The sequence below is a fragment of the Anopheles maculipalpis genome, chromosome 3RL, assembly GCF_943734695.1.
Source record: "Anopheles maculipalpis chromosome 3RL, idAnoMacuDA_375_x, whole genome shotgun sequence".
NCBI classification, from domain to species: Eukaryota; Metazoa; Arthropoda; class Insecta; order Diptera; family Culicidae; genus Anopheles; species Anopheles maculipalpis.
In genome coordinates, this window is record NC_064872.1 from 57,924,317 (window position 1) to 57,939,128 (window position 14,812).

General features: G+C 40.2%; 1 protein-coding gene across 2 annotated transcripts in view; it reads left to right on the plus strand.

The window, feature by feature from the left end:
* The window catches only part of LOC126562266 (uncharacterized), a 472,552-nt gene that overhangs the window by 186,385 nt on the left and 271,355 nt on the right, over nt 1-14,812 (plus strand). The gene's annotated exons all lie outside the window — the stretch shown is intronic.

Sequence of the window (14,812 nt, forward strand, 5' to 3'; positions counted from 1 at the left end):
ACAACACTTACTTTTCCTCTCACGATCTGGCTAATGCCATCAATACTGTGCACACTCACTTCACACCTGTTTTTTTTTTTTTGCTCTCTCTCTTCTATGTACAATCAATCACGCACAAATCACGTACACTTTTTTCTGATCTGATTGCTTATGTATTTCCACTTGCAATGAACTATTTGTTAGATGATGATCGCGAACGATGCTCTGTATCGTGGTTCTCACTCGTTTACGTATGTTTTGCTGCTTGCTGACGTCGTGAGTTTCAACGATGGGCTTTTACGCATTTTTAATACTTATCCCCGAACGTGTTTCAGTGTACTGCAAGACAGATAGAGAAGGAAGAAAAAAAAGGTTATGTAACAATTCATAATAATTTTAATTCAATGTATTATAGAAAGCGCATGGAACGATCAACAGCGTCAGTACATTTTAAACAATTTGAAAAATTGTACGATTTTCCTATCTTAAAAACAATAATTAGACTCGTCAGACACTGGTAGGTTTGCCATGTCAATGAGAATGACACCGCACGACCTAACCGATAATGTCTTCCATGTGTGATAAGCCTTTCACATGGATAGTCCACCAGAAAGGCCGGGTTGATGACAGAAGGTGGCACTTGACCGTTAACAGAAGCAGGAATTTCTGCAGCTTTCTAAAACCAAGTAAGTAAGTATAAAAGCAACTAAGAATCCATTTTCAAGTTGCTTCTAAAGTTTACATTACAAGGAGACAATGCTATCGTCTTCTGACATTCATTCCCACAGACAAGAACTAATTTCGTATAAAGTTTTCCCATTGCGAAAAGCCGTCAACCAACAGGATATGATGTTTTCCCCGTCATAACTATGGCTCTCGAACTTAAACTTTTGCACACTAAACACAAGAACTGCAAAAGAATCTGAAACTATCGCTTATTTCAGACGCCAGTCCGTCTCAAATCATTTTCCATCAACTGTTCCCAATGGTATGGGGCGATGACTTTATTGGCATCATGTGATGGCTGGCAGACAGAGTGGGTTCGGTTTGAAACGATGCTCCCAATCCCAGCATTCATAAGACGTTGGCTAGTGGCCAAAAATGGCAAAAGCGTATCAACTGGCTAGCGAGTAAACGATTCGGAACCCAGTACAATGTCAAATTCGTCTCCGGTTTTACTCCTTCGCTTGTTTAACGCAAATGATTTTATTGATTTTATTTTAATTCCTTACTGGTCGGTTTAGTTTTTGTTAAACTTACGCAAAAGCTATGGAAAAAATGATAAGCAAAGGTGGAATAAGAAACATATAATAAATATTGAGAATCTAAGTTCATTTCTTAAAATTGCGTGGAACCAAAGACACTGAAAGACATGAAACGAAAATAAGTTAAAAAGGGATTTATTTATTTTTAACGTAAGTCTAAGTAAATAAATTGAATTTGAAGAAAATATAGTAAAATAACTGATCATATTATACTAAATAGCATAATCACAAAGGGTAACCAGTTTATTGGCCTGTTAAAGCGTCTGTCACAAGATCTAGGGGATCCGACTTAGGCTAAAACACTCCACTGCTCGCTCTTCCGGTCAGTCGTAGAGCATTCATACGTAGTGTGATGGCCTACAGCTGCTAGGACTTTGGTGCACGTGGAGAGTCCTTCTAGCGAAAATTTGCTCTACATTCCTGGTGGGAACTCGGTAGCTGTGTGCTACTCGGGCTAGATACGTTGTGCCTGTAATACGCAGAGATCCTTTGTAGCGGGCCTTTTGGACAATCGGGTCGACTCGACGGTTCTACTGTTCGAAGTTAGCCTTTACGTCCTGGCGAGAGCTCTCAGAGCTAAAAGAGTTTTAAACGTTGAGGAACGCCGCACTCGTTTCGGTTCCTCAGATCCTTTCCTGTTGATGTATCGTGAATTTAATTCCAAGCCTGATCACTAAGACCCCAATATGATACGTGCCGCGTTTCTCAATTGTATTCGTTCCGTAAGTCGTTAGCGTCTTTGTCTTAGTCTGTCGTTTGTATTTTGTATAATAAAATAATATAGTTTTAGATCCTTTAACAGGGCTTCTAGGTCCGGTGAATAGGCAAATAAATTAACAAATTAAATTCAGAAATATTCGAACGTACATATATCGAGCTAAACATTATCATGAATGAATCTTCAGGCAATATCCACATTTTCAAAGGTTTCTCAAAGGTTTTGCACCATTTCCTACAAAATTATAGTTCACAAGTTAACAGCGCACATCTTGACCACTCAAATTCCCCACTGAACAAAACCAAAAACTCCCTAAAAACCCACATTCTCACCATCAGTGAACGCACAGCCATCTTCCACTGCACAATGCTCTCTAAACAAACCCACCAAAAACGCCTAGTAAATGGGCGCCACATACAAACACACCCAATTGTGCCTACTCGATAACGATCGCACACACGCAATTGCAACTGCACGCCCGGGGTAAAAATAATTGCATTTCGGTTCATAAAGATGGCTCGGTCAAGCTTCATTTTTTTCGTTTCATTTGCTTTTTCTTCGTTAACGTAAACACTCTATTGCATCGCAAGCGTACAAATGAATGACAGCGGCCGAAAGTAGGAACAAACAAAAAACTCACCCCTTGATTGTCCCCATCGAATGGTCAGTTCTTAGGTGTACCCTCGAAACGCTCGATCCACGCCACGCCTGAACGCCTGCCAATGGCTAACGCCAAGCTAATCCATTTGAACAAAAACAAAAACTACTCCAGCACACAACCAAACACCTGGGTGGTTAAAAACGCATTTAAGGGTCTCCACTAATTCGGACAGATCCCCCTTGTGTGCCTTGTGGTTTTTGTTTTCAGCTGTTTGCCCGCTTCACGTGTACGCAAAGGGTGGTCCAACATCGTCGTAGAAGGCACACACACACACACGACGGCCGGCCACATTCGCGGGTTATCGGACGCAGCGCAATTGCACGGGCGGCTGCACAGCTCGATCGGTGGTTTGCAGTGGTCAGACAGGCAGGCAGGGGTAGATTTAGAATGCAACGTGCACACGCACGTGTACAAAGCTTTTCCCTCTTCTTTGCACACGATTCGGGCAAAACAAATGCAATGCTGTGTGGACACACATAGAAAACGGCACGACCCCGTTGATAGCGAACAGCCCCCTTAAAACATGCCAAAGTTATGAAAAACAATAAACTATGCCAAAAAAAAAAACCATTTGCACACGCAAAAGGCGTGGAGGCTAAAGAGTTGGGGTTGGAGTTCGTGGGTTTTTTATTGGAAAATTATTTGAAACATGATTTATGTGTTTGGCTAAGATTCTTTTTAAGCGTGAGCACGTGAGTGGCGAGATATTCGAGTAAAATATTAAAAAAGGGTTAAATTTAATGCAAATTTTGCTCCCAACATTTGAGCCACTGATTGTGTGACTGTCGAATAAAGTGATTTACGGCAATGTGCAATAAATCTTCATTTGTTTTATGCATTAACATATAACATTTTAAGCCCATTTCAGGACCAAGTTGTCTAACTTCTCAATTAAATTGTATGCAAGTAAGCATTTAATGTGAACACTGTAGTGTAAAACACTAGAAACAATGAGGTTTCAACCAATAATGTTCATTTGAGGTACTCAATTTACAAGGAATATCCTAAAAGGCAAACAAGAGCAAGATAGCTCGGTATCATTCTCATGACATGACCAGCTTATCAGTCTTTCAAGAAGACAATAAGCTACACTATGTTGAATTATCTGGTGTATTCTCTCCTTATGCGACGTACACTTCAAAGAGCAAGGAAGACTTATGCGGAGCCTTCAAACGTTCTTTGCAGCTCAACCTTCGACCACAAATAAGTAATATTTTACACTACCCCATTACTTTTACTCATCGATTGTCTCGTTAATCTGCAAATTGAATATAGCTTTGCCAACAGTTGAAACTGTTATCAATCCCAGCGATTGCGACGGTCAATACAATCTAACGGGCAATTGATGAATCCATAGTCCATCACTTTTCCAGGAATTTAAATGGTAGTCAATGTTATTGTTTTAATTTTAGAATCACATTGTTTTGTGTAATGTTATCAAGCCGAATCAACTAATGAATGTAGCGAATGTCTGTAGCCTCGAGTCTCCCATTCATCCTCTTCACTTCCTTTGGTACAACAACCATAAGAGGTTAAGAGATCCTGAGGGGTTCTAACTGCTTTGACGTCATTTAACCGTAGCTGGATTGCTAAGTTCCTGCTAAGTTCCTAATCGGAGGCAAAGTCCGGACGGGATTTCCTGCTTAATTTATTGGTTTTGGAAACTGGAACCGTTACCGCATTGTGCGGGAAGGTAGGCTTATATAGATGAAAGTTTTTTTAATGTACTACTGTGTCCGAAAAGTAAGGTGACATTGGATGTCATATTTCGCGCGCAGAAAGAAGCCACTTGTTTTTATTTTTCCAGTGACGAAGTTAAGAGTAACAATTTGTTTTTGGAGCTGCGCCAAGTGTTATTGTCCATATTGACCATGTCCAAGCTTGTGGAGCAGCGCGCATGTATCAAATGTTGTTTGCGCAATGAAATAAACGCTGCAGAAACATTGCGGATGTTACAAAAAGCCTTCGGGGAAAAATCTATGTCGAAGAAAAATGGTGTACAAATGGTACAGTGATTTCAAGAATGGCCGTGAGATGGTTGAAGACGAGGACCGTCCGGGGAGATCATCCACCTCGACCGTCGACGCCCATGTCGACCAAATCAAGGATTTGGTGGTCAAAAATCGTCGGTTGACGATAGGAGACATTTCGGAACCTCTACCGGCGAAAGCGGTCGGATTTGTGGAAAAATAACAGCTGTTTTGGCACCAGCCGTCTTCTGCCAGCTCAACAAGCTAAATAAGCCGCTTCGGGGACACCGTTTTGACACTATTGAGGAGATAGAAGCCGCAGCGACGGCGCAACTAAAGGACATCCCAGCATACGCGTTTTCCATCTGCTTCGAGGAGTGGGAGAAGAGGTGGAAGAGGTGAATTGCATCAGAAGGGGATTACTTCGATGACCTTCATTTGGCCGAATAAAAAAAACATTTAAGAAAAAAAAACTCCGTGGAAGCTCCGAGGTCGTCCAGGCTAAGGTCTTCTTGCGGCCAAAATAGCTAATCAATTTTTGGAACAAATCGCTTCCCCATAATATTTCGCACCTAGCTATCTTCAGGATGCTGCGTTTTTATGTTGCTTTTTCATCAAAGTAACTCTCAAAATAATTCTTGATGCCTTCAATTCATTTGAAGATTAAGAAGTAATACAGTAAAAGACCTTTTTAAACAACTTAAATTCAAACAATAAGGTATAAAAATTAAAAAGCAATTCTTGTGCAGTATGATTTAGGTAAATTTCTCAAAATTGATCAATTTCATGATTTATCGAAATATTATTTAAAAATTTAAACATGAATCCAAATATTATAGCAACATTAATAAAAGAAACATCAACCGAGTATGCCCGGGATAAGGCAAAGAATAAGGAGTAAATGCCTTATAAATCTGTAAAAATCTATTCAACACAAGCGGTGTTGACAATACGGCACTTGATCGTAATAATCAATTATAAATAAAATAAAATAAAAGAAACATCATAACACTTTACTATCGATTGATCGATTTTAGAGGGCATCAATCTGATGCCCTCTGAAGTCCTAAGAGAAGCTTCAATAATTGTTCAAACAAGTTACAGTAAAAGTTATTTAAATTAAAATTATAATTACAGTAAAAGTTACAGTAACAGTTAGCTGGTTAACCACCATTATCTCACTCCATGTGCCATGGAATGCAAAACAAAGTCGGCAACGATCGGACGATTATTCTAGCCAAAACCGAACCACAGACACTCACAGACACAAACCCACTCAAGGCTCAAGGCGCCACCAGATCCGCGTACGAAGCTTTCAACCACCGACAATGGCATCTGGCAAATGTAACATTTTTTTTTTATTTGCCTTTACTTCTCCTTTTTTACAACTTATTGCATCACAGCGCAGTGCGTTTGGAAAGGTCCCATGCAGCCGTACGCAGCCCATAACGCCTTCTGAGTGCTGGCTGGTAGACGAAAAGAAGAAGGTAGTAGAAAAGCCCGCGAAGTAGCAGTGTGTCGAACCACTATCGAGGACACTACTGTGGGAGCCGGATTTTCAGACCTTACAGTGGACGCTCTTTTCTTCGTACGATTCGCTCCAACTCGAGGCTAGACGAGGCTCGGAAAGGTGGGTAGAGTAGCGTAGCAGAAGAGCACAACACATTCCAAACTACGACTAGGTTTTTGTGATGAAATTGTGACGCACGAGATGCGGTAGAGTGGACCTATGGGGGATATGCGTGTCGCCGTCGAATGCGTACGTCGATACACTACTGGTGATGGTGGTGGTAGAGTGGTTGAGCTTATTTTCAAACGATCTACATAGAAACAGTGGTATAGGTAAGACCGCTGTTGTCACGGGCGACGATCGATCGTTTAGTCGCGACAAGAATGATTACATGACGCTTGCAGGCTAGTTTGAGGCTGAATCTTTTAAAAGACGAACAATGTATTTAAGTGCAGTTTAAATATTCACACAGCGTACACAAAAAGTTTGCAACAATGTTATAGAAAAAATGATAAAAATGACATAACTTTGACATTTACGAGCTAGTTGTGTGGTAGTTGGTTGGATGCTAAATTATTTTACTGAGAAAAAAAAACCACATGTAACTATTAAACATTTAGTTTGCAAACATATACAAAATTAAAGTACCATTTCTAGCTCGTCATTTTAAGATTACTAAAGCCAGATTTTGTTGTCTTCTTCTTTCACACACACACGCACACTAAACAACTAACGATCTATATCTTTACCAAAGCGAAATTGAAGCATGCTTTTGCTGTCCCAGACAAGATCATATCTACCGTCCCCGGGGAGAGGGTTCAAATGAAGCTTCGATCAACACACAACCATTCGTCTGGCATTTGTTTCACCAACACTACGCACCAAACGGTGAAGGCCGGTTCGTCGCTTAACGCCTCTTTGTCGCACAGATCAGGCCAACCAACTTCGCCTCCCTGGGTTTGTTGTGTTATGTTTGCGTTTACGAGTGATTTAAAGAAAGAGCGCTTTTATTTACACTTCACGCGTGTTTTTAAAGGTGGTTCAGGTTGAGGTGCTTCTATATTGCTGGTTGAAAACTCACTTCGACAGCAAGAATGGTGCATTTTTCTATACAAACATTGGCAATGAGATCGTATTGGAATCACACATGTAGAAAACAAGGATGAAATGATTATTTAAAACTTTTCCTTTTTCTTCTTGACTTAACGGCCTTTGTTCGGTCATGCCATACCGGCCATCTAATAGTAAGCTTTGGAGGAAAAGGTTCGAATGGGATTCGATACCCGGTCGAGCCGTTTGAAGAGCGGAATCGTTGTTGTCTCGGCGACCGGCTTCAGCGCTAGTTTAAGGGCATAAAAGTACTTATGCACATGTGTAGGTGTACAAGCAATTATATTCAATTATTTTGGTTTTTTACATACTGCAATCATCCTATATTGACATTATTGTTTGCAAAATTTTTGGATGATTTTAACAACTTATTTCCTCCGGTTATTCCGTAAATAAATCAGACATTGTTTCATTCAAGATTCATGTTATTTTCGGACTTTAATTATGTGTTTGTTTAAAATAAAATTGCCCAGTGGCATAATGATTGCGAATTTAACTGCTAACACGATGACACTAACCGAGACGTTCTCTCGAATGTAGGACTCATCCAGCTACAAATAGCTTAAATTAATCAAAGCAGAGATAGCATACCGGAACCTCTTGAGGCTATAGTGACAAAGAAAAAAAAGGATCTTTGTGTAGTATAAATTACAAAGTTTTATGTCACCAAGCTGTAACAGAACTGAATCGAATGGTTGTCTGCATGTTACGAACAAATTTATTTAACATTAAACCTAGAATAACTTAAGCAATACGGCCTGGCCGTCCTTCATGAACAAAAAAAAAACTAGAATAAGTTGATAATTATGTTTTTATTTCTTTAACGAATAATATAGTTTTACACTTTCTAGGGAATTGTAGAAAATGTCTGCTTTTTATCTTTTCTATATCGTAATTTCATAACTTTTGGTTTCAATGCCTATTTGCACCTCAAACATTTTTATTCTTTATTTTACTGATTTTTGAACCAGAAAGGAATATAAATTTTGTTATTACACTCTAAACGACATTACCTACTGTTACTTACAAAAAAAACTTATCACTTATTGAAAACAAAAACATAAGAAAATGTATTCAAAAACTTAATGCATCTCAAATTAATATAAAATACAGCGATGAACCGTTTTGTTAAAATGTAAATGAAAAATAAATAAAAATATAATTAATCCCCAAACAGATTCCTTAACACTTATCAAACAAACCTTCGAACATCGTGCGAACTCTGTCGCTGAGGTGAAAATGTATTTTCATACGTACTGCTAAGCCTGGGTGAAAAATACTGAACCGGGGAAAAACCCACCCCGTATTGCGCGGCACACCACCGTACAAAGCAAAGTAAAAACATGCACACACACACGCGCGTTTCGATGGTCAGTATAGGTTGTCACCTTTTTCCTACCAAAAACCACCCCTCTTTTGGTGAAAATCCTACCACGGAAAACGACGACGCTTACACACACACAAACGTGCGCGCTATAGAACGATGGTGCAGTGCAGTGTTGTTAACTATTATTTGCACTTGTGTGAGCGCGTGCACAAACTGTCAATTTAAACATTTTGACAATTCAAAGCAATTTCACTTCTATTTCAGGCGCTAAAGTTAACCAAAGAAACCACTGGTTTCGCAGACGCTCTCGTTCCTGCAGTAATCCACTATAGACACACAAAACACGCACACTAGCACACAGCGAGCGAGATCATCGTATTGTTTTGGTTGTTTTGCTATGATATTATGGATGCCCTTTCCATTTGTGCCCACCAACGAAATACCATCTTCCCGTAACCGTCACCACTCTCGCACGCACCCGCATCTTGTGGCTTTGTATCGGCTTTTTAATGTGTTTCACCTTCTCTTTCACTCGACCGTCGTGAGCGCCTGCGCATAATTCTCCCCCCGTTTCTGGTACAACAACAGTTCGCTCACAACAGCAACAACAAAACGCTACCCTTACGCTTAAGGGGCTCAAAATGGCTGCCAAAAGCTTCGGCCCCAGCTTGCACACGGCTATGTGTGCCCCATGCAAACTCCATTCGCTTCCGATTCCCTTACCTTTTATTTTTGAGATGTTTTTTTCACGCGTAGATTCTGATGTATATATTCCATGCAGGTAGTGTTTTACTATTTGTTATTGAACGTTGATACGGAACGGGAGAGATGTTTGCACTTTAATTTAATTCTTTGCCACCAAAACTCACTTACTCCACCATGCACATGCCGACGGCCAATGTGCAGAAACACCTTCTCAATACACATGCACACAAACGGACACAAACACGCACACACATACACAACCGAAACAACACTTGTGCTGAAGGTTGTTTCGATCGAATTAAAACACGTTCGTCGTTTGCTGCTTCTCAGCTTATTGCTGTAGGCTTTCGAACAAAAAAAAGGGTAATCCTTTTTATTGCACCTGCACCATGCACACACACACACACGCGCGCGCACACCCCGCACAGAGGGCAATTCACGTGCGAGTAGTAATTAAAAACACTTTTACACAACGGCGACGACGACGGAGAACTGCCATCACACGCGCGCGTCCGTTCAATTCGACTGCTCGCGAGAGAATTCGAAGGAAGCGGATTTGAAAAAAGCTATCAGCATCAGCGTAGGGGCCAAGATGCGATTTATCTTGCTCTTTTACACACACACACAGGTGCTAACAGGAGCAAATGCACGTGCGTGAAAGAAACAACTAGCTGCTACGATGAAACGTACACACTGCGCATAGGAACGGTTGTGGAAAGTGGAACAATTTCATCCCTTCCGTTAAATATCCTTGGTTTTTATGCTCTCGCGCTCTCTCTCTCTCTCTTATAAGTAATACTGAGAGAATCCACCAGGGTAATTTTGTGTGTGTGTATGTGTGTGAGAAAAAAAACCATCCCGCGTAAAAAGCTCGTTCGTTATCGCTCTCGTGTGCAGTTGTTTTGCTTTCCTTGCATTCTGTTCCAATTTTATTGTTCCGGAGAGTTTAAAAGTCAATTTTGCTTATGTTTTGCTCAATTTACTTCGGTAGTTTTTTCTAGCAAAAGGAATTTAATTTAATATTTTTTGGTAACATTTTTACCTTTTCTGTTTTGCTGTTCATTTTTTTCTTTTTTTTGCTAACATTCGGAAAATATAAATTACTATCAATATCAAGTATTTAAAACAGGCGTTTGATAAGTTGTGATAAGATGATAAAAAAATGTTTTATACCTTTTGATAAAATGTTTTTAAAATTTTATAATATCTCTTCGCATTAAATCACATAAAACTAGTTACATAAACTATTTTAAAAATATCCAAAAATCACAGAATTGTAAATACATTTAAATTACCAAGCAAAAAATAAAAAAGAAAAAACATAATTTTTAAACAAGAGTTAGAAAGATCAAATATGCAATTGATGTACTACACATTTATAAACTAAATACAAAACACAATGAAACTATCCACTAAACAATAAAACACACATTACAAAGGCACACATAAAAGGGTTTCCTTAGAACTAGAACAGTTCAAAATCTTCCAACAACAGTCCGATAGCTTCCCAGTGTGGCCAGAACGTGAGGGACCGCCACAATATCGTCAGTCTTTCCTTTGCTATTGTGCGATGTTCCACATGCAAAGGGTAATAAAGACACGTTGTAATAGCACTATTGACAGGTACAATGCAGCAAAAGCCGGTGTAACCATTACCGAAAGCAAAAAAGGACCAACCAAAATTCAAAAGCAATCAATTTGAACCTCACTCAATAGCATCTCAGGAACGAGCAGCAAACAAAGCAAGAAAGCAGAGAAAAGGAAAAACGTACAAGCAAAACCTCGCATCTTGAAGATTTGTGCTTCGTTTGCCCTTCGCCCTGGTCGCCCTGCGTGCACCCATTTGAAAGTGGGTAAGACAATTGCCCCGAAATTGCACGTCCTCGGTTCATTCGTCGCTCAAAGGTTGCATTATCTTTCGTTTCGGAGTTGGTTCGTGGAACCGGTTTCCGACGCCTATTGCTGACCGGAAGAAGGTGTAATTGTTCACTTGTTTACTGTTTCTGTTACGAGCGGTGTTGAGTTGGTGAGACACGACGAAATGGGGTGGGAAAATACGACCATTTGAAGGATATTTCACCGCCGCTCGTAAGGGATGATTGGCAAGAGCATGCGCACAGTAAATGTGAACAAGGGTTGTATCGATGGCTGTAAAGCAGGATCGATTTGGCGGGTTTTGGCCTTCGAGAAAAGAAAAGAGCGTTCAAGTATCAGAAGTAACTAAATTGGAATACATTTAAATTAAAAAATTGGAAAGAAATCAAATGAAAATCATTGAACACAGATCATAAATAGAAAATCGAAAGGTGCTCTGAAACAGTTAACATAAGAAGAAAAGAAGCTAAAATTTTAGCAACTCTAGCACTTTGACAAAAGAGAAAAATGTTACAATAGAACTATGCAAAAAAAAACCATGATCAACTTGTTTGTAACAAACAAGAATATACTTATTGAATGCATTTGGATGAAAATTGAAATGTGAAATTGAAGTAAAAAATAAATTCGAATGGAACACACAAACATTTTTCCACAACAAACAAATGAGACTTCAGAGAAGTAAAATAGAATCATAAGACATAGATATTAAAAGATAAATTTGGTTTAAAAAACAAACTATAGAAAAGAGAACTGAAAATTTTTCTCACAAACAATAAGAATAGATGACATCTTCTTCTTCTTCATTTTGGTTTGCTCAGGGCGAGCGCGCCGTAATGATAGGATGTCAATTCGTTCTACGAAACTTGGTCTAGGGATCACTCCATTATCCGAAGGGTTCATCCGAACTCTGACAGGTTTGACTCCATTGCGATCTACTCTCCGTGTGGAAAGGGTCGCTGACGAGTAACTTTTTGGTGTGGCATTAGCCCGGCATCAACACGTGCTCCAACCAAATGCGTGCTTCCAGGTCTGAATACTGTTAGGATATCGGTACAGCCTCTGTTAGCTCGAAGTTCACTCTGTTTCTCCGAACTCACTGCCAAAGATAGTACTTATCACCCTTCATTCGAAAATGGTGTCAGTACATTTGAGAAGTTGTACCGGACATATTTTCAAATTAATTTGAAAATGCCTGACCGTACTCCATCATATGATAAAATAGATATAGAAAGTTAAATTTTGATTAAAATTTTTTTAAACTTTTTTCTTATGATTAAGTATAAGCGAATGATCTTACTGTATAAGAATGAGACCTCACACGTTCTGATATATAGTCGGACTTCGGGGGTGCCCTAAGGGAGCCATCTCGGTTCGCCCCTTTTCGTGGTTTACCTGAATGACGCAACGAGGCTCCTGGCAGCATCCATCTTTACGCAGACGATGCGAAGCTGTTCCTTTCGATCCTCAACCAAAGCAGGCCAGTTGAGTCTTGAAGCCGCTTTGAAAACGTTTTATGCGGTTCTGGCGTATTACGAACGGTTCTGATCTACGAATTACACGATTCTATCCCCGAGCGCAAAAGCTGTGTCAGGTATCTTGGGGGAGGATCTTGTCAGGGAGCAACCCTGACAATAGATTAAATTTTCACGACCAGTTAGAATACATTACTACTAAGGTTAATCAGTAGTATTAAAAGGCCTCGGATCCGATCGCTGATGTTTAATTGTGTAAAACGTTCTAAAATAAACATACGCACTGTAAGTCTTCGAGAATAAGGAGTTCCGTGGCCTCCTTGTAGCGAGGGCCCGTGTTAGTACCTCTTCATCCACTTCCCCCCTCCCCCCTTCCCTCACTCACACGGCCAGAACAGTCACTGGGGGTCCTCAACTTTCACTTCGCTTAGAGTCTCCGAGGTTGAAAATACGCCACTGACACTGGTCCGCAGTTTAAAACTTCTCCTGCCTCATCCAGGGAAAAGACTATCCGTAAGATCCAAGTGGATCTGACGACACTAAACGTGCATACAATTCATACATTTTAACAAAGTACAACTACACCAAATAATTAATAATGAGTTGAAATTAAAGCAAACTAACCATACAAATAAAAAGAAATCATATAAAAAAATTACTTAATGCCTTACTAAAACTAGTCGCAACAGCAAAAAAAAAATTACAATTTTTAACTGCTAACACATAATAAGAAAAGGCGCGAACCTGTCAACAATAAAACGTACCAAGTGGAATTTTATCACATTTTAATTTAAAAAAAATCGTATCATTTCTCTTCTAAAACAAAGATTTCATTTGATGACTAATCAGCCGAAATGATCACAAAGAAGCTATGTCGCCCTATTTCTTTTCTCTGTTATTCTTGCCATCGATAATTTGCATAATTTATTTAAAAAAAAAAACTTAAGATCAAAACATTTCGCTCTCTGCGCATAGCAACTATTAAAGATACGAACGAAAAGACACACCCCAAAGAAGAGGCACGACGAGATCGACACCTATTCCACTTGCTGCTGCTGCTGCTGTGGCCAACAACGCACACACATGTACGCATGCTACCCTCATGACTCATGCACCATGAATCCCTGTACCGTGATCCTCCACTTTCTTGCCATCTCACCAAACGTTCCCACCATTTGCAAGCAAACGATCAACCAAAACATAAACGCGCTTCATTCAGTACACCACCGGCCACCGTCCGGGTTCGTCACTTTTCGCTCACCGAAATCTTTCAAAAGGGTCACGTCGATAGAAGAGGAAGTCTCCTGCTGCGCGTTTGTGAACTCCTCGATCGCACCACTGGCCGGTTTCTTGGTTCACCACCACCAGCCACAAACACCGAATGGCACAGGACCTTTTCGGAAAGAATCCACCTGAAAGAGATCTTCCAAAAACCGTTCGTTGCTGCTGCTGCTGCTCTGCTTCGTTTCGGGTCCCCTTTTTTCTTGATGTACATTCTACTTTTGTGTTGTTTTTAGCTGCATGTTATGTTTGCTTGCGTCTTCTTTTTCGGGGTCTAACCTTTTCCATACTATCGACAATTTGTTTGCCTTTTTTTTTCTCTTTTATGTTTTGTATATTCCATCCAATCCCATTCCATGCCGAGTTGGGTCTTGTAGTGGTTTTTCTCCTTTCGGCAATTACCCGTCCGTTTCGTAACACACACTTTGCTTTACTGTTTGATCAGGCGTTTCGTTGTTCTCGCTGTGTTTGATCGCTGGTGGAATATTAAATAATACAGTGCGACGGTAACCTCACCAGACCACACATACACCTCTTACATTCGTCCCTTAAAGTAGTTTAAATGAAAAAAGGGGGAAACAATCGAAATTGGGATGCGTATCGAGAGGCTGGTCTTTCTTCGATGCTGGTACGATGGATGACTCATCCTGCGCAGAAGAAATACTGACCAAAGAAGAATCGTCAATCGGCAGAACGCTTTCTTTCACGATCGTGTTGTATTACGCAGCAGACTCTCGATGCCCAGTGGACACTCCCGTTGCGTGCTGCAGCATGGGAAAAATGCAAACCCAAACATCAACCTGATTCACTTCTTTTGCTGCAGCAGGTTTTAATTACGGTCGTTACCAGCAAACGGGGCCCGGTTTTTGCCTTCCCCAGGCCAAATATGTTCTTAGATGAGGGCTTGTTTGGGGGAAACTCGTGGAGGTAGGCATT